Genomic DNA, 6632 nt, shown 5'->3' with positions numbered 1-6632 from the left:
CAAAGCCAACTTGCATGTGAGCATAAGTGTTTTTCAGTGTGCAATGGCCCATGAATGAGACTCCTTGTAGAAAATTGATAATTAGCCCTCAACTTCTACTCCTAAGTCTTCACCTGCTTTCGCTTCTATTTATCCTTCAATTTTTATCTCGGTTCCTTTGAGTGATCCTAATGAACTTCACCCCAAAAGGGTGTAAGTGTTCATTTCTCCATACTTGGAACCATCACTTATCACTTCACTGCTTGATGTTCCACCTTTTGGTGATCCCATAGACATGCTTCATATAAAAGTCATGTCTAGTGCATCTCTTGTTTCTCATCCTACTTCATAGCACACATTTCATACTAGCTTTATAGGGGTCCTCAAACCTGCTAGGTTAATGTGAAAATTTTGCATCAACCACCTGATCATAAGTTTGAGCAGGGTCTTGTTCCTAAGTTTTGTCACAAGAAGTCTATTCTACCTTCTTCGCCATTTGATAGCTTATCTTCTTTTGTTCTTATAGTCAAGGAAGTTCCTCCTTCTATGGAGTTCATCATTGCCTCTCTCCTAGAGGTTGGTGACGACTCTCCTATTGTTCAACATCCTTCAGTTGAGTCACCATATTCCTCCTCCAAGAAGTGCATGTTTGACTGTCTAGAGGATATTCTAGGATTGTCAACTTTCTTCACAAGATCGTTGACACTCACTTCGTATGAACTACTAAATGAATATGTCGAAGTAGCTTCAATCATGGCTTTTGTTGCAGGCAAGATGCCTAGTACTGTCCTAGTCATTGTGCTAAATGAACTTGACCTCCTTCCCTTTATAATATATATTGAGAGGAGGAAGGCTCTTTGGATATAATTGACTAGAGTGGTACACTTTATGTCTTTAGTTTAGAGTTTGCATAATTGTTTGTGTTCCCCCTTGCTTGCATATTTATGTTTGTGCCCTCTCTTGTAGAACCCAAGATACTTTTATACGTACTTGGATATAGGAAATAAAATCATTTATTAATTCTTCTATTTGCCTCATCATTCTTCTCTATATTGTAAATTGATGTCTTTTATACTTGGAGTACAATACAAAGCATTGAGGCATTTAGGAATTTCCATGCTAACCAAATTTTTATTTTCTTTCATGTGATCTTTCTTCCTTCATACTTGTTCCAACATATTTGGGGGCGTGATGTTAGTTCTTCTAGTGTTATATACAAATACTTACACATTATGAATCATACTGACCCCCGATACTTGGATCACCTAATATTGTTATCTATATCTTGTTGTGGGTTTTATGTGTCATCCTTATGTGGGATAACATTCCATGGATACATCTCACTATGTGTTTCATGACACAACATCTCTTCTCTTTAAAATGAACTGCACTCCTTAGAATCATGAAAATCATTTTAAGGGAGGGGGGGGGGTGGAGGGAGGGGGGGATTTCACTCTTACACTTTCATGCTTATTTTTCAAAAACATGTCTAATTTCAATTGTCTTATTGCATATGTGCAATCTAGCAGGGGAGCACCCTACTAGAATTTGGGTCTTTATATATATATATATATCTTATCTTGTTATGTGATTGTCCTACAACACAACTTGTAGTAGTCACATGCCAATTAGATTGTCATATGGTCTCTAGCATAAAACAACTTGCTAGCCATACTTATTAACATCTTTTATTTGTCTAAAATATATTTTTGGTGTCCATTATTTGCCTAACATGTTTGTTTGCAGCTAACACATTTGTGGTGAATCTACAACTTAACATTGTGAGTCTCTTCTCTAGGGGCAAGTCTGCACGAATGAATGCCTTTGTAGTCCTTTCGCTTCCTAGGTAAAACTCTTTCAAACTCTTACTACTACTAGCTCACACATCTATTAGATCATATATGCTCACTAAAGTGGGGGCAAAATGTAATGTTGCAAATTGCATACCCTGCAATTTCACATCACACAAACCTCCCCTTTAAGTTAATAAAAGAAAATTGTGCAACCAAACAATAATTTAATAAAATATGCTCATGTCTAATAAAGTAGGATCAATTCCCGACCCCTAAGTCCATTTTTTTTTGGACAAATGTGCTACACACAAAGGTCCACACAATGCACTAGCATCTTGTGAAAATTTGCAACTCAACTGATCATTGGAGCGTTACACTTCTTGCATTTCGGTAATGTAACGCCCCAATCAGCCTACCCAATTATCACAAATGAATCCGGACTTGCTATATTCATGTTTACAGTTCCAATTTGGCTCTCTCTTGAATTCTCTCTAGCATTCTCTTGCATTCTTCTCCCTTTTCTCACTCATGCACAACAACATACTATTCTCTTGAAGCTCTTACCATCATATTGGCAATAATATTGAAGAATTGAAGATTACTCTTCCTCTCTCTTGGTATCAGTGTGGAGACAACTCAGCTTTCATCTTGATTGTCTTCCTATACCATGAATGATTGGTAACTTGTATCTTTAAAGCACTCTTTTAAGCTTTCTATATTGTCTTTCATTCAAAGCATATTACTCTCTTTTATGTCTTTTCATGTCATTTATATCTCTCTATCCATCCTAGTTGTCCATGGAGGTGGAAACACCAAAGCGGGGGTTTTGACTAAGGAAAACCCCTAAATGACCACCTTCAACCTTCTCTTTGGTCTTTTACGTGTAGGTTTGGGAGAAGCTCATTCTTTGGAAGCTTTTGTAACTTTTTGATTCCTAGGTGATCTCTTTCCTTTCCTTTTCATTCTTCTATATAATTATTTTAATATAAAATAGTTAAGATCGTTTATTTTTGTCACAATCTGGTACATTTTGTCCTCAAAACCCATGCAGAGTTCGTACAGATTGCTTTTTGAGATAGTTCTATTTTCTACCCATACAAGACAATAGCACGTCATGCAAACATCCCTAACAAAGAGCTGATCCAACTATCTGAAAAACCTTTTGTCATATTTACGTTTTGTTCTTAAAGTTGTCACAATTTAATTTTGTCATGTGTTCACGATATAAAACTCATAAACTTAATAATTAATTGGATAAACTAGAAGGTTGTGATTAACTCTGATTTATCCGAATGTATAGTTGAAAGTTGAACTCTGAAAAGATAGTTATCTTTCCATAGTTCACTTTTCCTACTCTACACTATAATCATAAAAATAATAATATAAAAAATTCTAAAAAAAAACTTTTATCTCAGATCTAATCCCTAAATAAGATTGTAAGAGATCCCTGATTAACACCAAAATTAATCATAAAATATATGACATTTAGTTTAAATGTATAACATTGAAAGCTTACACTTGCAAAATTAGAGGCCAGCACCACGGCCTATCTACTAACATCTCAGTCTCGAATCAGGACAAGAACTTTTGTACATGGCAATAATTGATAACAATGAATCACCCTCCACAATAAAACTGCTATAAAAGTTACAGCTACCCAGTGACATTTCCCCTTTAACCTTATTATTAATTCTAATACCTAGAAAGAGAAAGCCATGATATATAAGTTCACTAAATTTCTGCCCCACCATTTCTATAATTGCTTTATAAACACACTCAAAATTTAATTTCACAAACTATATTAAAAGGAGGTCCCACTGATTACTTGATACATCAAACAACTACTAAATCTATTGTTTACTGTTACCAATTAAGGGGATTGGCACTTTCCATGCTATGGAGCTATATAATGTGGGAAATCCTTAAAAAAAAAGTTATCTGGCATAAAGGTTATAACTTTGATAACTATTTTAACTCTTGATTTCCTGAGATTAAGACACAATTCTTTCTTTTAGGAGTGAAATCATATGAAATTCAAATTCAAATTACATTTTCTTCTGCTTTTCTCTGTTTTTTTTGGGATTTGTGGTACTAAGATTAGCTTTTGTTAAATCATGAATCATATGATTAGTCTTCAACACATCATGTGAAAGTTGGCTCCTGAGTCAACATGTATAATTAAAGTAATTATAATTACACTATTGAAGATTCTAGCGCGCTTTATTAAGTGCCTGCAATGTGCTTGACTCTGCAAAAGTTGTAATATTGAAACCACTTACAAGATTCCAGTTTCACTAAAGTGATATGGTTGTGGACTCCTTCAAAGTATTCAATTTGCATAAATGTTCATCTTGACTGGTATTTCATTCACATGGTGTTGAAATTTTGCCTTTGTTGAGACAACTAAACAAAATTGCAAACAGCATGGGAAAGATCCAATATAATGTGCCTGCCTTTTTGAATGTTGATTGCCAGCCACACTACTTTTGAACTTTGAAAACCTAAAATATATGAAAAAAATCTTAAGTTCAGACATAATGGGCTAATTCAAAAGCAATTTGTATTACTTTCTCATACTTAATGGAGGGAATATACCACAGTAGAAGCAGTATCTATGAGATAATTATGATAGTGCTTCAAAATAATTGAAATCAAAACATGAATACATTTATATCTTCAGTAATGCATGCTAAATTGTTCAACTTAAAACATGAATCCCCAAAAAATCATGCAACTGCAGTGTTTGACCCAAAAAAACAAAGGACTAGAGTGGTACATGTGATCAATTAATAAATCCAGATGTTAGGTAAAGTAGCATAAACTAATAGTAGCTGTATATACCCTAGCCTTTTAGAACCTTATATAAATTCATCTTCTTTCTCTTATAGTCTTGAATGGCTTCCAAGATATTTTGTGCTTTAAATGCTTTGTTTGCTTAGGAATATATTGCTGTTACAGAGTTATAAGTTCTCATAACTCTGCTTTTTTCTTATCTTTGGAAGATGAAGGGGAAGAAGGTATTGAGATCTATCCTTCACTGGATTAGTGAATATTCAGGGGGAAATAAAAAATCCCTTATGAAGCCAGGGCATCATCTGGTTGGGACTTCTTTGCCAAGTGAAGCAGAATCTCCTGATGAAAATTATGGCAGAGATAATCATGTCTGTAATGATGTTGTTATAAGAGAACAAGATGTGGACAGAGCTGCAGAAGACTTTATTGTGCAGTTCTACAGGAATCTGCAGATGCAGAACATGGTGGAGGATCAGACTTATCAAGGCTATCTAGCAAGGAGCGCGGCTTGAATGAATAAGGGTTGTTCTGGTTCTTGATAAAGTAATGTTTTTGAGCAAAGGAAAAACAGATTTTAATAGAGTAATGTTGTTAGGCATTCAGGGAGCAAGTTATAATATAAGGGTCATTGAGTATAGATAGAATTAATTATAAAAGGCTATTAGTCCTTATGAAATGTCCTCATTTTTTTCTCTGCCAGTCTATCATGGTTAAGTTTATTGAATGTAGCAGCTTCAGGCTTTTGCATACAGTTATTACTAGTGAAGGATGATGAAATGATCTTGAGCACTCTAAATGATTCTTTTATAATTGGGAATTCAAAAGCTTTTGGAAGTTCAGTTTAATATTCTTGTCAAGGCTCCAAGAATATTAAAGTCCTAAATGATTGACTTTGTTTGTCTTTAATTCTTTTAGAGATGCAGTTTTTCTGATCTTTGTTTGCAATTTAATTCATTTAGGAATTGAACCTATTTTGTAACTGATCAGTGTAGTTTTGCTAAAATGCAAATGAGATTTGGTAAAATGGAATTGAACCTATTTCCTAGCTGATCAGTGTAGTTAAATGCAAATGGGATTTGGTAGAATGGATGGAATTTCATTTTTGTTGGTTTGGTATGATGTAAAAGCTGCTACAACGTGTATTATGAGAGTGCCCACCATTACCACAGGAGTGACTGAGGGTTAGCAGCCCTGTTAGAAAGAAGGCTCAATAGCTGGAATAAGCCTGATCTGTTCAAAACCAGAGACTGGTTTAATGTAGGTGATTGTTGGGTAATAAACAGCTCATGGATTTGAATTGTAATGATTTTGAAAAAAATTGTGTGTTAAATTTTTGCATCAATATTTTAGATCATATTTTTAGAGTAAGAACAATTTGATAAATAGAAAAATTGATCTATTATTCCATGGCCCGATATGAATGGAGTTAATGACTGGTTATATAAAGACTGCCCAATATGCAGGGGTCAGTGTAGAGATTGTATAAAAATAATGTATGAAAACAAGAAATGGATATTCAAGCTTGCAAATGGGGTTGCAAGTTGAGTGGGCCTAACCTTGGAGGAAACTCTATGGTTAAGCACGCTCAAGTTGGAGTAGTACTGAGATGGGTGACCTCCCAGGAAGTCTCAATGGTTCACCTTTGTGAGCATCACCTAGATGCAATGAGTGCTTTAAGTGTACCATTCATTCTCATGAGAGATGGGTTCTTGTGAACCACTACTCATGAATCATGAGTCAATGAATTTGACTCTAAAAAGTACACAATTGAATTCTGATATCAATATCAAAAATAGATATTCAAGTTAGAAGAAGTTCAATTCTATTGTAATTGGCTAGGAGGTCTGCAATGCCAGCGGACTTAGTTCTTACGAAATAGTTATACAGCCGACAAAATGACCTATTTGTTCTCTATTAAAAGTGTTCAAATATAAAACTTAGCAGCCATTCTGTCAGCTGCATAGACACGGCCAAGTTCTTAAGCCTGGGTAGCTGAGAGATGGTTCACTGAGTGGAGAAAAACTCTGATAAGATGGTTTGGTCAAACTCCCCATCAAACTTTGGCTG

Source organism: Cryptomeria japonica, chromosome 3 (genome assembly GCF_030272615.1).
Source record: "Cryptomeria japonica chromosome 3, Sugi_1.0, whole genome shotgun sequence".
Taxonomy (NCBI): domain Eukaryota; kingdom Viridiplantae; phylum Streptophyta; class Pinopsida; order Cupressales; family Cupressaceae; genus Cryptomeria; species Cryptomeria japonica.
This window is presented reverse-complemented; position numbering follows the sequence as displayed.